This window comes from Micropterus salmoides, unplaced genomic scaffold (genome assembly GCF_014851395.1).
Source record: "Micropterus salmoides isolate LMB-PRFRI ecotype aquatic unplaced genomic scaffold, ASM1485139v1 Ms_hic_scaffold_23, whole genome shotgun sequence".
Lineage (NCBI taxonomy): Eukaryota > Metazoa > Chordata > Actinopteri > Centrarchiformes > Centrarchidae > Micropterus > Micropterus salmoides.
The window spans coordinates 6181183-6202611 of NW_024041484.1; the positions used below are offsets into that span (position 1 = coordinate 6181183).

A 21429-nucleotide genomic window follows, 5' to 3' on the forward strand; every position below is an offset into this window, starting at 1 on the left:
ATGCAATACAGCTGCAACCCACCAGACTCCACTGAGAAAAACAGTGATTTTACCTCGCAGCTCATCATAAAACACACTTCATTCAAACTGGACAGAAACAAAACAGAGCTCACCAGCCGGCAGCCGCAAAACAGGCTGCAATGGCTTCTGGGGACAAATGCGCCCGTCAAAGTACGTCCACTAAAATTGCTTGTTTTTGCCACTGACAGGCAACATTAATATTACCTGGCAGATCATTGTTAAATACGGAAGCCCTAAGCAGCCATCAATTCAACTATGTTGAAGAGGATAATAAAAAAGTTAAATATAAAATAAGTAAGACAATATTTGATTGAATGGCCACTTATGTGTGTGTATATACAGCACCAAAGAAATAAAGCCTAAAAAAACCCTGAAGGCGTTTTTAAATTGTGTTTAATTGCATTTCTAATTTGTCGCTTTTTATTATTGTGTTTACTTTTGATCTGTATTTATTCAATTATATTGAGGGAATAATTAGACATTTTGGGAGATATGGTTATTCCCTCTTACCTAGAGAACGTTTGAAAGAAAATCAATACAGCTCTAATATCTATTAGCTCTAGTTAGCTATTCTGTGCATGGAATGCTGATGGAAAAGTGCTGCCCAATTCCTCTCACCAAACAAACACACATCTAACCGCCCTTTTGAGGACATATGTAGGACAAGAGAACGTCAATCATATTCTTAATAATGGGAGGTTGTGGGTGGAGGCTGTGCGGTAGGTGGTGGGCCAGACTCATCTCCCAGGCGTCCACCAGACGAACATTCAGTCCTTTGAACACGGCTCTGAGCACCTTGTCACGCTGCAGTGAGTACCAGTCGCTGTTGGTCAGCGTCTCATAAAGTGTCAAAGCTTTGAGGTTCGCGGTCCGGATGACGACCAGTGTGTCTGGAGCCCTGACCAACAGCCGCACCACCGCCCTGCGGATGCTCTGCAGCCGCTGTATGTAGAGCTCCATGGGGAAAGTGCTGAAGTGAGACCAGATGCCAATAACTACAACAGTGTTGCTGCCTCCAGTTAACCCATCTAGTTCATTGGCAATGTAACGCAGCTCAGTGGCTGGGACGTTGCCAAAACGGATAGGAGGACCGTGGCAGCGATACGTCACCAAGATGTTGTTTGCATAGTCCAAGGCCATGAAAGGTCCAACTTGCTTTGGACTGTGCAGGTTAAACTCCTTAAGATCTAAAAGTATCACAGAGGGAACAGATGAAGCTGCAGTGTGAACAAAATCAAACTTCTGACAAGAAATCCCTGTGGATCAGTTACCTGGCAGTGCTGCGTTGAGGTGCTCAAACCACTGTCTGATGGTGGAGTCTCCATACAGGTGGACCTTCTTGCCTTTCAGACACTGACTGATGGCAGACAAGGTGTTGAATTCTCGAACTGCAGTGCCACCCAGTGCTTGCCATGCACCCTGGTAGTAATAGCCAGGGGGTTCAGACTTCACACTGCTGCTCTTCACCTCTGGTTGACCTGAGAGGAAGTTAAGTTTAATGTTGGGGTTATTTTAACTTTTTCTTATTTTCAAAAAATAACAACAGGGGATAACAACAATAAGTAGTAAGGTATAGTGAACTATCCTTACTCATGAAGTAGATAAAATAATATAAAAGGGCCGTGGTCCTTTTAAATTATTAATTATATTATTATTATCATTTTATCATAGCCTGTGCTATGTTCATGAACTTTTATGTTTGTAGATGTACTTCTTACTCCCAGCCCTCTTCTCAAATTGGTCTGGATACATCTCTCTGGTAAGTTGTTTACAAATGCTTATTTCTATCAGTTATACTTTCATTATCTGTAACACAATCTGTTTTGAATTATTATTATTACCTTTCTTTTTTGGCAACACTGTGATGCTGGCAGGTCCTGAAGCCTGAAGAGAAACCTTCATGTTGACACCACTGGAGAAGAGCACATATGATAAAATATTTCTTACACACACTATAAGATAAATACAAGAAAGGAGGAAATGAAAAATAAAATATTTTCATGTAAACAATGGGTCCAATGACTATTTGAAATGTGCAAGGTGTCGCTGATAACTAAATAATGATAATAACTTGACTTTGCATGGGATTTACTTTTCCCAGATGTTGCTAATGTTGCTGCATGTCTTCTGGATGTGTAAATAGGCCACTGTTTGCTAACACTTTAACTATATCAACGTTATCACGTGAAGTCAGTGTGATTTTTATAGCTTGTGCACTGCCCCCGAGAAAAAAGTGTGCATCTTTAAGTTTCAGAAAAGAACTTGTCCAAAATAAATGTATACATTTACAATAAAACATTTTAAACACAACAAATACTATCCATTTAGATTCAGTCTTTGCTGCCTGTAGTTACAAACGTGTGAAGTTTCCCACCAAGGAGATACATATTTATTAGAATTCACACACAAAGTCATGTTTCTCTTCTTCCTCACCTTTGAAAGAGCTTCTCTTCCTTGGCTTTGAGGTTTTGTTTGAATCCTCCCTTGGAGTGGTTGATCCTGGCATCACAGCTCAGCTTCTTTGGCTTGTAGCAGAACCAAGGCTCGCCTGTACGGAGGTCAGTGTAATTGCACAGCGGCTGCTGGGTTGGACGTAGATAGACGTTACAGGTTGTAGTTTCAGCAAGAGAGCCTGAACGGAAGAGGCTCTGGAAATAAACCCTGTCTGGCTGTTCACTGGTCAGCCTGCGCAGCACTGTGACGGCCTCACTTGGGTGAACCAGCGTCACCTGATGGGACAGAGAACCAGAATTTTCACTAAGTCCAGTCATGTTCAGTCATTAATGACAAATCAAATGAATACTACTTAAAGCTGCACACTTTGTCTCAGGTGTAAACCAGTTTGAGCTTCAGACTCTCTGGAGAACTGACCATTCACTTGACTAAACCTCTCAAACAGAGATTATCCAATCACAGTTCAGCAACCGTAACTACGCAGGGTAAGTCTTTCAAGCTTTGGATTTCTCCACATGTTGAAGTGGTGTGCATGGGGTAAGAGTGTTTAGAGAAGAGTTCTTTATTGTTTTAATTAACTCTGCCTGTTTACAGTGGCTAACAACCTTACCTACATCATACAGTATTTTATGGGGTTACAGGTCACGTTAAAAATGTCCCAGTCATGACCAGCACATCTACTGTGCAGTATTTCTCGATTGTTCAGGAGCCTCCTGGGGGCTACTATGAGGAAGTATGCTAATATTAGCAGCCTCACCTCAACCTGTGCGCTTCCTTCCCAGAGTAAAGAGAACACAGCAGAGTAGGAGCCATTGAGATGATCCACCACTTGTCCAGCCACACCTGCACCAAGCTTCAGGTTGTGCAGCCGGGCGAGTAAGACGTCTCCCCCAGACTTCTTGAGACGCCCAGGAAGTCATACATTTTAATCATGACCTCCAGCTGATCCCCTACGTGCCACTCTCCTCCTCCCCTCCCTGGTGGGAGAATGGTGAAGCTGCTGTGGGCAGGATCACTGGTCTGCTCCAGGGAAAGAGGATCTGGCAGAACTGGAGTTTCAGGCCAAGTAATGGAGTCTAGTAGGAGGCGTTCCTCCAGAACGTCCTTAGAGGACGGTGGCTGGAAGGTGCAGAAGCCATGTTGAATGTCACGGTCAGGGGAAATTCTTGGGTAGGATTTCACTTTATGCTGAAACTGGCGGGGGTCGAGAGAGAGAGAGAGAGAGAGAGAGAGAGAGAGAGAGATGGTAACAAAGGTGCATCAAAATACTAAAACCAAATTAAACAAATAAGCCAACTGTGCAAACTATGTTCTAAAAATGGACCCAAGGGATAAAATGTCTCAAGATACTGAAACAGCTTTGCACAAGGTAAAAATTCAGATTCAGAAAGAGTTTTTTAAAGGTATTTTTGGAGCACTTTTTTGACTTTGTTTTGACAGGACAGTGGATAGAGTGAGGAAAAAGGGAAAGCAGCAAAGGGCTGCAGGTTGGATTTGAATATTGGGATATTTTCAGTGGCACAGTGGCTGTTTCATGCCTAGTGGTTTGCCAGGTACTGATGACAGAGGAAGATTTTCATAGCTGAAAGATGCAAATAAACACAAGGCAGACACACACACACACACACACGCATACACACACACACTAAAAAAGCTATTAATATCAGTTGGACTTTAACACCAGGCAGAACAGTAGTGTTTAACTGCCTTATTACATTCTATTCAAAGTATGTGTCAATACTTTATGAACAGGCTTTTGCATTTCATCATATTTGAATAAATAGAGGCCTGAACAGACAAGTAAACTGACTGGTCACAGCTACAGGACGTCCCAGTCATGGACATTAATGTCTAAATTTCACCATAATCCATTACTTTACTTTAATTTTGTATGATCACTGATTAATTTTAGGATAAAGGAAAATGTGTGCTAACTTATATACATGAGAACAACATTAGCCTACATAGTAGAGAAAGTTTCCTTTTTGGAGTGCCTCATTAAAACCTAATGGACCCTGGCACCTATTTCCAGGAAAAACACCTAAAATAACATACCCAAAATAAATCAGTAATATCTCCTCAACCATTAGGCCTAGATGCATAACTCTGGTCTCCTTTGAAAGGTCAGAAGCTAAGGAATATAAATCCATTGTACATTAACATATTTGTTTTACCATTAAAGACTACATGGAGATGAAATACAGAAAAAATATGATATTTTCATCCTCGCCTGTTACAGTTTTTCACAGTCACTTTGGTGCATCTCTCAGATCAGAATTGAAATTCTCAAAACTAATTGTTCAACCTCCACAACATCTCGTCACTTGTGCACATCATAAAAGCACTTTCTCATTGTTTTGAACAAATTGCAAATGACTTGACACACCGATGCAAATGATTCTGTACAATTGCCTGCTGTTTCCTACATTATCAATTGCTTATGTCCTGCTGATCACAATGAATTATACCAGTCTCTGTTGAACAATCTTATCCCCCAAAACATCTAGGCATAAGCTCATTGCATTTGTCACTACATGCAAAATGGTTGAACACGTTTTCAAAAATCAAAGTTAAAATACTTTATTCATATCCTTTGCCGTATAGTAGTATAAACTGTAGCTAAAGAAAATGTTGTTTCTTAAGGACCATAAACAAAGTAATAATAAACCACAACAACATCACAATAGCAACACTCATACCAATACTCAATACCAGTAAACAGTAACAATACACAGTGAGCAGTAATATATATAAATATATATATATAATATGATTCCTGTTCTTGTTGACTTTTTCTTCTTTTGTGTGTATAATCCTCTTCAGCAAATTTGTTATGAAGAGACTGAGGGGAATCCAATCACACATTTCCCTACGGCTATTTCAAAGGTTCCGAAAGTCATCAGGAAATGTGTAACGTTACATGGATTCCCCTGAATGAGAAGGAATTTCCTCTGCCTGGGAATGATGGGGAAATGAAAAGTCCATAGGTTGGTGGAGCGCACATAGTCCAGCACGTGCTTTACAGTAATGTGAACATGTGAAACAGTCTTTTCATAAGAACTTTGTTGAATAGGATTATGAAAAATATAAAAAAGAAAAATTTAGTCTTCAGTGAGAATTGAGCACACAACCTTAAACCTATAAGTCCTATGCTCTACCAAGTGAGCTAACCAACGATACAACAAATCACACTATAATTACCATTATTGTTACCTCGAAATCACGAGAAAATGATGAGTAAAAAAATATTTGATTAGGGCTTCCATATATATATATGAATGTATAGATAGACATTCTATACATGTCTATTAGAATTTTTTAGTAAATGTGTCCTGAATTGATGAAGATATCTGTTGCGATGTGGAAGAGAATCTGTGATACAACAGGCAACAGTCCTTTCTTTTCTTCTTACAATGACATGCTCTGTCAACAAATTACAGTACGAACAGTAAAAGCATAGCTGTGATTCCTGTCCTCTCTCCTGCAATGTATAACTTTGTACTGGTGAAAGTGATATCTGCCATACAAAAAAAGTGCAGCCATTTTCATTGTCATGAAAATCTTAGCCAAAATGTACACCAGAAAATACTTACAGAGTACACTGTTATATTGACAAGATGGCTAAACATTCTGACTTGCTTGTTCATAAACAAGACACAAGGACTTGTCGTTCTGATGGCACTGACAAGTTCAATGACATAAAGATTTGCTTTTGAGAGATAGACTAAGGATTTTGAGCAAGTTATGGGCTTTTGTAGGTAAACCACTGTGTTGTGCCATTTGTACTACCTGTTTCGAGAAATGCACTTACTGTTTTGCAAATGTTAAGGATGATTTGAGAAATGCACCAAAGCGAATGAGAAAAACTGTAAAAGAAAAAAATGTTTTAATGCAATAAACCATCAGAACCATCATAAGGTAGATTATCATGCACCTGAATATCTTCTAATACACGTGGAATACAACTGTAACATTCTCTTACTCTTCGTATTGAATAGATAAATCGATGGTATCCTACATGTCTGTGTAGCTCCTACGGGTCGCAAGCAGAGGCCTCCGCCAAAGCAAACTCTTCTTCTCTACTTCAATCTGACGACAGAAACGAAATTTACAGGGTGCTTCTCAAGTCTCTTAATGGCATCCACGTTTCCCTCACTTGCGTCTTTTCCTTGCGTCTTAGTCCCGCCCACCTGGGATGCATGGAGAGATGTAAGGAAACCAAGCCAGGAGAGAAGGAACAAGGAAATGTTTTTAGAGACATGAGCCCTTTCCTCCGAAGCGTCATTTAAAGCAACGTCAGTTTCTGATGATGGCGGCACCTGATCAGCTGTCAGTCGGCTCTAACAGCTTGAGAGACTTTTGATGGGGTTTATTGTCTACATACATGTGCACTGTGTTGGTACTAGTAAAGTCTCAGTTATCAGTGCAGAGCAGCATGATTATGTTACCTGTTTAACAAACTTGCACATAAAAAATTATTTAGCCTTCTGTATGTCCTGCTCAGAGGCACAGGATCATTTCTACTGGTACAATGCTGATATTATCTTCATCTGATTCTGATTGTAAATTCGTTATTGAATAACCCAGATTATGATCTTGGTGTCGGGAAACTGAAATCTGAAATGATGTAACTTGACTCAGTTTTAGGCTTTCCGTTTATTTCCTGTTCTGATATCCTTTAACACTACTGGATACATTCTATTTGCAAATCACATCACTCTTCACCAATCGATCACTGTGTTCCATTATATCAATCTGACGCTCAGTGCAGCAGCTTTCATTCATACTTTCATCAGCTGATTTTACTCGCGGAGCCGCCGGCTGCTTTCATCAGATGCTTTGCTTGCTTCATTAGATACTTTGGTGCAGTTTAGTGACTTGTACTACTCCTCAGTGTACTGTTTTATCGCGTCTATTTGGGCTAAACACAGGAATGAGCAGCCTCACATGTGACTGAATAGAAATGACGATAAATTATGTAAAACATGTTTCTTGCAGACAGGCTCTGCGACTCCCTTTGACTTTAATTGTCTCCATAATAAAAGTTGATGGGAGAAATAAAAGAAAGAAAACTCTCAGATTTAAACTATACAGTGAATCATAAAACAAATCAAATATAGCCTAACATTTTCCAGTAATGCACTTGAGTTTAATGTTATCTATCCTGATGTATCAGATCAGTCCAATCAGCTGCAGCGTCCAATCATTACAAAGGCTAACCAGTAAGGGGGCGTGTCGGTCAGTAACAGACTTCCGTGAAGGATGCACTGGTGTATCCTCGCTCATAGGAAACGAAAAAATGAGAGACTTGAGAAGCACCCACCGACGAAGCTGACCTCACCAAGATGGCGGCCCTCTCTGTTGACACAAAGGACCGCTTTTTTTGTTTTTGTTTTTGTTTTAGAACAGTGAAAATCGATTACGCCCCCTGTATCGGGTCAGTCCGTTTCCAAGTGGTTCCTGGAGTCTGGGGTTCAAATACTCTATTTACTTTTGCTTGAGTAATGTTTGCTTACCACTACAGTGCCCAGCTGTAACTATATTTGTGAACCATTTGTAAAGATTAGTGTCTTCAATAGGACAGATGGGAACCAGTAGGTTGGAACCAGTGCTTGAAGTGGACCGGTACCACCCAGAGATCCTGATGTGGAGAGGACAGAAAAGAGTACCAGCAGGGCAGAGTAGGGAGAAGGTCAGGTGCTTTTCTGTTGTGAAGCGTGTGCATGAAGTTGCTGGTCAATTTTAGTTAAATGTTGAACTCCTTGTTCTGCATGAAAGTTATGATTATTGACAAGTTAGTAGGCCACTCAGCATAAACACATTAGAGACAAATCACTATGTAGAGCATTTGTCTTGCATGAACACAACCCACTAAAATAAAACTGCTGTCCAACTGAAATTAATATCATGCTAGTGGTCAGCCACATAGTATACTATTATCTGCAATGATAATGATAATAAAACTAACATTAGCCCTAATATCAAATCTTAACCACAGTGGTGTAAAATGGTTTTATTTGTGAAACAGTTGAATTACACGCCAACACGTGAATGGGGCACACTGCCCCAGGTACTCGCCCCCAAGTTTTTTCCACTTCAGGCTCTGGTTGGAACACATTGACGGTTTTGGTATTGTCATGAGGTGAAAAGCCAGCCGTGTCCTTGCACTGCTGTCAGCAAAGCACAGTGCAGGATTGTGTGGTAAAATATGGTGAACTACGATTTCAATGAGGAACATTGCTGTTATCCATCCTTCAAACGGTCCCACTAAAACCAAGTTCTCACCTCCAGGAAGTCCATCTTACGTAGCATAAAGATAATGACAAACACAGCCAGCAAGAGGAAGATGGTGCAGTACTTTGGAAGGCGCATGCTGACAGCTTCTCCTATGCAAGCTCTGACCTTCATGATCAGTGTTCAGTCTTCATCTCTGGCTGCAGCATGGCACTGTGACCACTTCATCTGGTACTGGATTAAAAAAAAACAAAGGGGATATCTTGTTATTTTAAAAAGTATAAGTTGTGAAAACTTGAACTCAAATGAGAAATATCTGGTTTTAAATCATTAGAACTAAACTAAACGCAGTTATCCAGGACAATGATGGATCAACTAACAACCAAGGCCACATCCAAAGACAGCAGCCTTGCAGTTCAACATGATGATTCATTTCCAGGTGATGCTATGATGTACACTATTTAATTACATTTGGACAATGAAGTATTTTGTAATCTGACACCACTGTCTGCAGTCACCCTTACAACAAGTTGCACAAATATCTGTTTTCACCAGTGTCCTGCTAAGTACAGTTTTCCACAGTTATTCAGATGAATTCCTGCCAAGACTGCAAATGCAGATGATGTAAGAGAAATATAATCTCATCTAAAATACAAATACAGGCACATTTTGTATATTCATTGTAAATTCCTTTATGCATACTGATACTGCAGTATTCACATACACAAAAGTAAATACGAGGAAACAGCAGGAGCAGCTCCGAACAGGATTTTTGTGGTCGATCCCAGATCGCTGGAAGCACTATTGATCAATACTGATCATGATGGATGACAGAGGTAATGTAAGAGTAGGCCAGGGGGCAATTGATGTGTGCATTGTGTTCTGCAGGTATGTGTTTTCCTTCTGTTTATTAATGTAACTTTTGTTGACTCTGTCACCTCCCACACACACTTTTTATTCAGACCACCAGGTGTCGCTGTTAGGCGCTGTTGTTTTAAGGAAACCTATGTACTGTTTTTATGTAATTGTTGCATTTAATATTTAGTATTTTCTGAACAGTGTTAATGGCTTTCTATGAACACTATGTACACTATGAGCAGAGTGACTCATGTGATGTTGGAGTAATGTGTTTGTAATGTATTTTGAATACATGAAGCTCGCAGTTGTGTCTGAGGGAAGCAGAGGTAATGTAAGAGAGGCCAGGGGGCAATTGATGTGTGCATTGTGTTCTGCAGATGTGTGAGCCAATAAATCGTGGAAAAGAGGTGATCTCAAGAGTCATCCTTCACACACCCGACCACACCCGTTACATGGACACCCCGAGATGAGAACGGTCTGTGCATTATTGTGTATTATGTGCAGGGCTGCCAACTTTTCAGTTTAGTTTGGAATGAGATTCGGTGTTGGAGATCGGTTCATTTTAGGCCTTCTGTGTCATATTCCATCGCAGGGATCGGGGCCATTCCTCTTTAATTTGCTTGCCACAGCCACATGTATGTGTAGATGAATAGCCAAGTCAATAATCATAGTCAGATCAGTGTGATCAGGATATTTGCCAACCTCAAGACATTATAAGCCTTAATTTTGACCAAACCTAACTATGTACTGGGAAGTCTTCCTCACACGTAGAATCTAGGCCTATCTGTCAAAATCAGAAACTGTATTTCTTTTAATTCTAGAGAATGTATGGGATATTAAAGGTTAGTTCATAATAAGCATGAGTGTAGGTTTTCGTTTAGCAATGGAGGAGCCACTTATTTAGGTGGGGTGGTCCTCCCCCAGCAAATTTTTAGCATTAAACACTTAATTTCTTGAATTCTGTTGAAATTTTCTGCACCAATGCCTGCCTTTTCTGCATCAATTTATGGAGGAAATGTTTTTATCTTGGCTACGTCAATGGAAACACAAAACCCAGACACCAGGTGACTATTTAAAAGATAAAATATACCAGAATATAATTCTGTAGGTGTATGGCTTTCAAGCATTCTGTATTTCTTTTTCTTTTAATGATTTAGTCTTCCCTCCCCTTTGTGTCTTTGTTTGGGGAGCTTCCTCTTTAAATGTGGCACCCTTTCACCTCAAGGATAAATTAATTAATTTTAATTCAGTTAGAAACTCCTAGACTGAATGTTCAAAATATTTTGCATCTATTGCACACATCTGTGTAATCAGACATCTCCAGAAAGATTTTTCTGAGAATAACGTCATCATTTAATCACAATTCATAATATTTTTCAAAATCTCCCTGCCCTATAATCTGCTGTTCATTATTCTGCTGATATGATAGAATCCCAGACAGACAGACACAGAACCCGTTTGGGACTGTATAGATGAGACCTATCAGATTATACATCTGCCGCTCACTGTGCAAGAGTGGATTCGCTTGATTCCTGTCGCAGCGTCCGCCGGTGTCGCATCAGCTGGGTGGAGTATAATCGCACCGAGTCGACGCTATATTTTTCCAATGTGTGACAAATTTGTTGTATGACGTGAGGGCGTGTGAAAAGTGTCAATTGCGTGAGTCTCACGCTGAATGTGTGAGAGTTGGCAGCTCTCAGCGGTAGATCCGTGCTAATGTAGCTGGTTGCGTCAAGGCTAGTATAAACAAATTGCTCCACATTTGCTTTGTACCGTTACATACTTTCTTGCAGGTTAAAATTAACACTTAATACATAATCCCGGTGGTACATAGTAAGTAATATGGATCACGTTAGCTGGTGAAGTAATGTGAAGGCCATAACGTTACATATTACACATTGCTCCGAATACTGTTCCGTGACTCCAGCCTTGGATGGGCAGTGCTTGTGGTTGCTTTTTGTTTAAGCTGATACACATGTCCCAGAACTGATTCATTTGACTGATTTTGATTTATGGCAATCTCACTATTATCAAGTTTCATGTGTGTATATTTTTGTTTTTTGTCGCTAATTGAAAGTTTATATGTATTAATATTGCTAGGTTGTTTGGTTACCTTTTGCCTGTGGTTTGCCTTTTAACGGGATTCCATTTTTTTTTTTTTTTTATGAAATCAGCTTTAACAGCCATCTTATGAAATATCCTAATGATATCAACACTGGCCTTCTTTTCTCTGGCAGGGACATTTTGATTTTGGTCATATTCTGATGTGTCATTGATCAGAACAGGTGAGTTCAAGGCCATGATGAATTTGTCTACACTGTCTGGGGCCCCTCTGTAAGTAGGATTTAAATTATTCAGGTTACTGATTTCCCTTCGTCATCAGTCCCCATCTAAGGAAATTAAGATCCTTTGATGTGAGCGAAATCTGCTTTATACCTTTTATCAAGGAACTATAGCCAGTGTTCTTGTTTATTCTGTGCTTTGCTGGGGAGTCCTGTAGAGGATAAAAATAGGATCAATAAGTTGATTAAAAAGGCTGGCTCTGTGATTGGCCTTCTCCCTGAGTCACTCAAAGTCACTTTAGAAAAGAGAACAAGAGCCAAACTGAAGAATATCATGGATCTTGTAGACCATCCACTCCACAGTGTCTTTAAGACACTGACTAGTTCCTTTAGTGGCCGACATAAGATGCCTCAGTGTTCTACTGAACGCCTCAGAAGGTCTTTTATCTCAACAGCAATTAAATTTTTTAATGAATATTTCAGATTTTTGTTTTCAAGCTCTTCAGCTGGTCACATTTTTAAAAAATCTAATCGGGGTTCTAAAGGCTTTAAATGAAAACACAATGAGTTTTTTTTTGTCTTGTCTGTACATGCTGGTTGTCCTTTCTGTTTATACTGTAGGTTGTGTGATGTACAGCTGGTGGCAATTGAGTTTCCCCATTGGGGATTAATAAAGTTTTTCTATTCTATTCTATTGTATTTGACCTGAGAGTTTGAAGAACACATTTATTTGCTTGTGGTCTGAAAGGGGGGATTGCTGTTTTGACAGTGAAGGCACTGATAGTGGAGGTTTTTTTGGTGACTTTATACAGCCTAGCCTACAACTGAAAGCGAACATACGGGGAGAGAGAGACGGTAAAACCGCTTTTCCACTGCATGATACCAGCTCGACTTGCCTCGACTTTACTCGCCTTTTTTTGGTTTTCCATTGTGTAAAAGTTGTACTTGTACCTGCTACCAGATACTTTTTTTTTGTATCACCTCCGTCTTATTTGTTGTTACATTCTGAGTAATGTTGAAACGTTTTAACTTAAATCAAGAGACAGCTGTGTGTGGGTCACTGGTGTGTGTGTCTGATTGAACATTACGTTGCGGCAGTTGTGTGTGGTGTCGCTATGACGACCAGCAACATTGAGGGGTACTATCTCTGGGTACTATCTGCAATGGAAGAAGGAGCACGGCCAAGTCGAGGTGAGGTGAGGTGAGCTGGTTCTAGTAATGGCTTTTTGCAGCAGAGGTACGTCAGATCTGTGAATGTGAAGAGAACTGAAGGAGGCAATTCAATAATTGAGTGATACTTAAGATGTAGAATGAAGTCTAATTAAAATGGTAAAAGAAAAAGAAAGAAACAAGCTAAGTTACTAAAAATAGTAAAAACATGCCCGCTAACCCTAACCCAAAAACATGGTTGTCACCCTGTGGGTCAGTGACTTCAGGTTCACTTCCTGTCATCCATTCAGATCTCCAGTTAGAAACACGTTTCCCTGGGCCTGAAAATAGGTGATTTATGGGTGACAAAAATGTCTTCTTCAAAATAAGGAAAATCTACTGGGGGTATGACAAGATACAAAATCTGTTATGCCCAGGGTTTGGTCTAATCTTAACCAAAGACCAAAACAATAGAGCATATGTAGTAATTATGCATGGGGGTTGAGCAGTTGCCACTGTTTATTTATGTATATCTTATTTAGCCCACTGCTTTCTGTCTAAAAAAAAAAAAGTTCTTCTTTTGTGTTTTTAGTTTAATCAAGTATGTATTTTCATGATCTATGAAAAGTAATTATTAGTTTTAGATTTTTTTTTTTTTTACAGTGCAGACATGTACTCAACACAGAGAAGCAAGATTATTGATAAATACAATAAAATAATACAATTCTAATTAATATTTATTGGCTTAAAATAATTGTTCTGGTTGTTTCCTCTGTTTCATAATTTAAATCGCTTCTGAGGTTGGGTACTAGGACCCTGAGGAAGGATGCATTTCATTGCTGCTCTGCTGAGCTGCCTAGAGAGTTACTATACACACACACACCACACACACACACACACACACACACACACACACACACACACGAATGGTGTAAGAAGATTGATTCAGCATAGTGAGTGATACAGAGGGAAACTGTAAGTTGTTGTTAATTAAAGTTACTGGCTTAACTTTAACTGCATTTACTTGATGGAAAGGAAAGGGGATATTTTAGTTGGCTGTGGAAAACACTAGTCTAGGTTGTGTGAACACCATTAATATCTAGTATTTCTAAACAATATTAGTCCCCATATAATGTTGTTGTCAGTGAAAACTTAATGTCATAGTGTCCCTGTTAATGCTATTGTACCGGTGTATCCTTCAATTCATTGACCAGATGGATATTGAAGATATTTTAGGAGAAAGAGAAGCAGGAGATTGGCAGGGCAGCTGATTCTGAGGTCTGTAGTGGTCTACAGGTCCAAGGAAATGTGGGGTGTTTTGTTTTCTTCTAACAATAGGCATTTGTTGGCAGGTCTTGGCACAAAGGTATAACCTAAACTACATTATTTCATGATAATTATCAATCAATCAATAATTAATTATTACATTTGCTATATTCTGATCTACTCAACCTTCTGTATTTATTGGCTGTAATAAATTAAATTAATATGTGGATGTTGACAGAAGCCACTTTAAATGGGATCCTTATCAACAGCTTACATAATAAAGTATTTATTGTAAGCCAAACTACAGAGCAAAATCACACTCTGATTGAACCAATCTACAGAGCAGTAACAGTAATTAGTGTAATTAAATAGCATCATTTGGACCTGCAACATATCTAATAGAGAGAGGAATTAGATACGGTATTACCTTTTCACACATTTCCATGAGCAGACGGATAGCATTTAAGTCCAAATCTACAGAAGAACTCAGCAGGAGCACAGTCTGGCCTATATGAACTGTTCTCCTGTTGTCTCCTTTGATTTGTCTAAAAGCTACCATTACATTAACTTTAGTCCAACAGAGGAGAAATAGAAGAAGAGAATATGCCTTGGTGGCTAAGCCCCCCCCCCCTTCAATCCTAGTGACGTCCCTGAGTGGAAGTTAGTAATGACGGGAAATGATAACAGCCTTTTAAACAGGGGCATACACCAAAAACACCATCCATTGAAAAAGCACATGTAGGCTACTTACCTATTTGAGCAAACCTTCAAAAATGTCTTTAGTAAAAATCCGAAAGAATCTAATTTGGGAGCTTTGCGGCCCTCTTTTCTCTTCTTGCAACCACTTTTATGTTTGAGTGGTGTGACTGCCTGCTTGCAGGTGTACTCTGCCAGTCTTGTCAGGTTTTGCGTTTCTTCACGTCTTGTCACATGATCAAATAGAAACTTAAGATTGGACAACAATATAGGCCCATATATTACCCAGCAATCATCATTGCATATGTAGACTATGTGACAGGTTTTTTTTGTCTTGTCTGTACATGCTGGTTGTCCTTTCTGTTTATACTGTAGGTTGTGTGATGTACGCTGGTGGCAATTGAGTTTCCCCATTGGGGATTAATAAAGTTTTTCTATTCTATTCTATTGTATTTGACCTGAGAGTTTGAAGAACACATTTATTTGCTTGTGGTCTGAAAGGGGGGATTGCTGTTTGACAGTGAAGGCACTGATAGTGGAGGTTTTTTTGGTGACTTTATACAGCCTAGCCTACAACTGAAAGCGAACATACGGGGAGGGAGAGACGGTAAAACCGCTTTTCCACTGCATGATACCAGCTCGACTTGCCTCGACTTTACTCGCCTTTTTTTGGTTTTCCATTGTGTAAAAGTTGTACTTGTACCTGCTGCCAGATACTTTTTTTTGTATCACCTCCGTCTTATTTGTTGTTACATTCTGAGTAATGTTGAAACGTTTTAACTTAAATCAAGAGACAGCTGTGTGTGGGTCACTGGTGTGTGTGTCTGATTGAACATAATTTTTTATACTTTGCTTGCTCCAGACTTTTTTTTTGACAAAACTACCGACTGACACCATGGCAAAGGAGGATGTGCATATTTGAGGGTATATATAACAAGATAATAATACATTGAATAAAGTTTTATCTATAAATAATAGAAACTGTTTAACCACTTTAACTGGTAAATCCAGCTCGCATCAGGGTGTGGCCAACTCACGTGAATGGTCCCAGTGCGTCTGCACTGTCTTTACAGATGTCCCTGTGTACTAATGCTACTTAGTACTTCTTCATAAAGACAGTCTTAGAAGTTAGAAGAAGCTATGTGGGAGACTCTGAGGTCAGCTGGAAGAAGGTTGTGTGATCTGATGAGACCAAAATTAAGCTTTTTGTCTATCAGACCAAAGAAATGCACATTATCATAAACAACGTAGCACCCCAGTGTAAATCTACTTTTATTCAAAGTTCCAACACAATAAAACATGAAATGTTCCACAGGGATGAATCCTTTGTACCGTCATTGTCTTGTGTGTCAAAATACACACATTCCTGTCAATCAGCCTTACTTATTTGCTACTTTTTTACCCTTCTGTGTCTCGCCTTTTAAAAAGCTCTGCTGAGAGACATACTTGAAGTGATGGATGCACACAGATTGCAATAAAAACTGTGACGTATGGCCTTGAGGGTGTTGACAGTGTTTACTGGTTTTTCCTTTTCCAAACCAAGATAATGTGTTCACAGGAAGCCTGAGGCTGATTTTTCAGTTCATTCCTGAACAGGCAGTAGGATTCCTTAGTGTGTCGGTCCAGCTGTCAGTGTAGATGGATAAAAGGTGAATCAACTTCATTCAGCCGCTCTGCTTCACCTATAAGAGCAGACTTTGACTTGTAAGAGAGTATTTTTACACTGGTATTAATACTTCCATTAATAAAAGATGTTCTCCTGTAAATCTGACAAAAAATAAAACCAAAATCTTCAGTAGATTTTTAATCGAAATGATTGAACTCAAAGACTACCTTAAAGGACGAAACCAGTCTAAATTGTGGTCTCAAAAGCAGTACATGAGTTATGATGGATGAGTTTAATTATAAGGTGACAGGAGGTTGGACGGCATTCACTCACACTTTCAACCAGACTTCTGTGCAGAGAGGTAGGAATGTTGCCAGGTGAGATCTGCTTCATGATTATCTGAGCTAGTTTGAAATGCTGCCACTTTTTTGAAGTAACATTTATTTAAGAAAACGGTCAGTAATGTATGGAGGACTGAGATAATTGTGATCAGCATGACATGAGCAATTGATAATGTAGGAAACAGCAGACAGTTGGACATAATCATTTGCATCAGTGTGTGAAGTCATTTGCAATTTGATCAAAGCAATGAGAAAGTGCTTTTATGATGTGCACAAGTGACAAGATGATGTGGAGGTTGAACAATTAGTTTTGAGAATTTCAATTCTGATCTGAGAAATGTATCAAAGTGACTGAGAAAAACTGTAATAAAAGTATTTCTGCCAGCTTGTGAAAGGGTGAGACACAGAGCCATAACCAGGGTTTAGAAATTAGTGAGGTTCAGATTTTATTAACAGTAACACAAAACACAACCAAAGTTAACACAGTGACACAAACTAATGATCTGTATACAAAGGGACCTGTTGGCAAAAAATGTTGCTCTCTTCCTCTGTGTGCGTGTTTGTGTGCATACGCAGTATCTTTCAGTGTCTTTCTCCCCACTGCTTGGCTCAGTAAAATTGCATAAAATAAGAGATACAAAACACACAAGCTATGGTCAGGTAGTGCAAAAAGTGAAATTTTGGTTTAATGATCTTCACACCATGCATTAGGCTAAATGTGTCACTAGACAGAAACACCAAACATATATACACAGGGATAACAAGCTGAGAGACACGAGGGACTAATCAGGCACACAGGCAGGCAGAGTGATCACTGGGGAAACAGGTAGACAAGTAGGCAGAGGGATTATTAGGGGGAACAGACAGAAGCAAATCAAAATGCGGAACACAAACTGAACATCATAAGGCAAAACTAAACAAGGAAACAAGCAGGCTGAACACAGAACAAGACCAGATACGAATACACAATTAAACAGGTACAGACTGAACATAAGATAACAGACAGACAGGACAGAAAACCAAAGCACAAACTAAATAACAGATACCAAACTGATCAGTAAGTAAACAACCAGTGAACTAAACTCAGCAGAACTAAAAAGTAGATACAAAACCCCAACCTCAGAATCAAGAACCAAAACCCAGAAACAGAGAAACCAAAACACATAGAAGGCAACACAGACAACCTCAGGACAGGATCGTGACAAAATGTATCTCAAATGTAGCATACAGCTGTCATCACAGGACTATACTGTTGTAATGGCATCTGCACACTACACAATAGGCACTATTGTTACTATATAACAATATAAATAACAACATAAAATACAGCAGGTTAGTGCTGAATTCAGAGGATGCTCTAGTTGATATTACAGCCTGATAATTTGATGTAAAATTTATGCAGCAAAACTAAAAAAATGTAGTTATAAACTATACAGGACAGGACCAAGGTCATTATCGTTAATGAAGACGAACAAAATAGCTGCTCCATTGTGCTGACTCTTTTTATCCACTTATCTCGTGGCCACAAGGTAATATCTCGTTCCCATATTAATTACCTTGTGGCCATGTTTCAATTATATATTTTTTTCATTGACTGGAACTTGCAGGACTCAGTAGAGAACAGACTGAATGATGGCTTGGTAGAAATGTCCTGGGTTGAGCTTCCTGAGCTGGCCATCTTGATGATGTTGTCTGTGTTGGGCTCCCACTTTAGGTCCTGGGAGATTGTGGATCCTAGAAACCTGAAGGTTCCAACAGCAGACACAGAGCTGTTGTTGGGGGGCAAAAGTGGGGGGATCCTCTGTCATTTAGAGCATATTATGCTCCAAGTTGTTACCACACTAGAGGGCAGCTGTTCAGCCTAGTGTCTGAATGCAGATTTGTCACTGTCCTGGATGATGCTAATGACCGTTGCGTCATCTGCGAACTTCAGGAGTTTGACAGATGGGTCTCTTGACCTCTCTCGCTGGATGTGATGTTCCCAAGCCTCACCTGCTATCTCCTGTCGGTCAAGAATTTTGTGATTCCCTGACAAGTGGAGGCTGGCACAGTGAGCTGGGTGACTTTGGTCCACACTAATGCAGGATGGCTGGCTGAAAAGTTGTTTTCTAGCTTTTCAGAGTAGCTCTTCTTTGCTGCTTGGACCTTCTTTGTCAGCGTGTTTCTGGCATGGTTATATAGTTATATAGGTTATATTCTGTCCCCTCTTCTGTAGGCCTCCTCCTTGGTCTGAGAAAGTTTTGCTGTAAACCAGGGTTTGTAGCAGGGCTGCTTAGTCGCACAGGTAGCTCCAAAGTAGGATGCTGTTCCTAGACTCTTCTCCCTCCTATCATATTCATTGCCCTCACCTCACCTCAGCCATGGGCTTTGCCCAACTTGGTGCTGCCTCCTGCCTAAATACGTGTTCCACCACAACCCTGCACGTCTGAGATGGAGTTGCCTTGTTCCAGACTGGCCTAAGCAACCCCTCCCTTCTTGCACTTGGCCCAAGATATACCGGTGTTTGAGCGCTGCGTTTGCCTGCTTATTAATCTAGTCTACAATGTTTGATTTAATTTACCAAAGCAGATTAGGAAGTGTTTGACTAGTATGATTTGGGTTGCTCCTTTGATGAAACGAATCAAGGTTATGGTTCTACAACACACCTCCCATCCATTCCATCGCTCTCAGATTCAGAGAGAAGCACATGATTACATACTGTCGCAAGTTAATAAGTGTTGTTAATTAATATCTACAGTGTACATGAATTAAGGCTATTGAGTTGCCACACAATACAGAGCTGCTCAATTATGCCAGATTATTGTGAGGAAAGAAGTGTAACTGCTGTACTAAGAGGAAATGATCTGTTCAAGGGCCGATATCTTAAAAATACAACCTCTGTAAGAACAACTTCATCATCCATACTATCATAGCAGGATACTTCAAAACACATTAGAGAATTTAAATATTCTCTTCATAATATCCACTGATTATAGCCAGAATGGCTCATTTGAATTATAAATATTGATACATTTAGGAACTAATAATTGTTATAGAATCACCTAAAATTGTGCACATCCATTATGCTAACATGATGCACTATAGCTAATTTAGTCTTAAATTAGTCTAATTAAGTCTTATCCCGACTGGAATCGGATCCAGTAGAGGTGACGTAACTAGATAATTTTTGGAATAGTTAAATTTAGGATAGGTGCCTGAGTATCTGCTGTTGTTAAAGAAAGTGAGACTATATTCCCTGAGCAGTGTCAAACTCTACTTTCCTCCTGTAATATATAGTTATTCAGATGATGATTCAGTTATCAGTCATGGTTACATGACTTAAGTGGTGAGAAAAATGAGTGCGTGCCAACTATCAGCTTATTATATTATAATAATCGTTAAGGTTGATCCATTTCCCTTTATTGATGAGAAGTTGACTCATTTTCTATTTTGATAGGTTTGAATCAAGTTCCTCTAATTTTATGTAAGTAATAAAGCTCCAAAGTAGATATTTCCAAGATCATAGATAAGAAATGTAATGATATTGCTTGAGAATGTTGTTAACACTACATTATAAGTTTCACACCAATGGACTTTTGATGACTTTAATCTTATAATAATAATCTGGAAAAAAGAGGACAGGCACACTTCCGGTTTTACTTCTCCCTCCATCCAAATTGAGGAAAAAGAGGTTTCTGGGGGTGTGCGCCTGCAGGGACAGACCTCCTCAGGGTGAAATCCATACTTTATGGTTAGTGAGTGCTAAGACTTGTTGCAAAGCGGGACAAACTCTGTCAATGCGGGGTAGAGAAATGTTTTGTGTGGCTTGTCAGTCACAAAGAGGGGACTGTTGAAGACATTTTATGTAGCATTTCTTTATTTTTATTTTTATTTCTTTATTTATTTTTTTAAAACCTGTCTTGCCTGGCAGCCTGCGTATGAGGAGCTGGATACCATATTGTGCCAGACAGATTTTACTTTAACAAGAGAGTATTAACATACTCTGTCTGTATTGTTATTTATTCACATTTATTTGTCACTGGGCCAGACAAGGGACAGACATGGGGATGGGGAATAGAAACACCACATAAACAGACAGCACAGAGACAACACCTGCAAGAGAACGGGAATGGGGGGGTGGAAACAACAGGAAATAGCAGAAGGAAACACCAATTGCAGAAAGCAAAAAAAACCTACAAGAGAACGGGGAATCAACAAACAAAAACAAAGAGACAACCAGCCGAACAGCAGCAATAAACAGCTGACATAGGAAGACAATTAAGAGAGAATGAACACGAGAAAAATCTGGCCTAAATAAACTACACAGCACCGCCGAGAGAGCTGAAACAATAACAATTAATTTAAATAACTGAATGAAAAAACATGAAGAATAATTCTACCAGGGAGAACCTTTGTTTGTGTGTGTGTCTATATGTGAGACTGTATGTGTCTGAGTGCATGTGGGTGAGTGTGTCTGTATGTGTATGTGTGTGTATATGTTTGTGTGCATAAGCCTGTTACAGATTGTAGTTCATAGTGAGAG

At 39.5% G+C, this 21429-nt stretch overlaps 1 pseudogene; it reads right to left on the bottom strand.

Moving 5' to 3' along the window:
* Positions 1-604: 604 nt before the first annotated feature.
* LOC119918129 overlaps positions 605-21429 on the bottom strand; it is a 57678-nt pseudogene continuing 36853 nt past the window's right edge.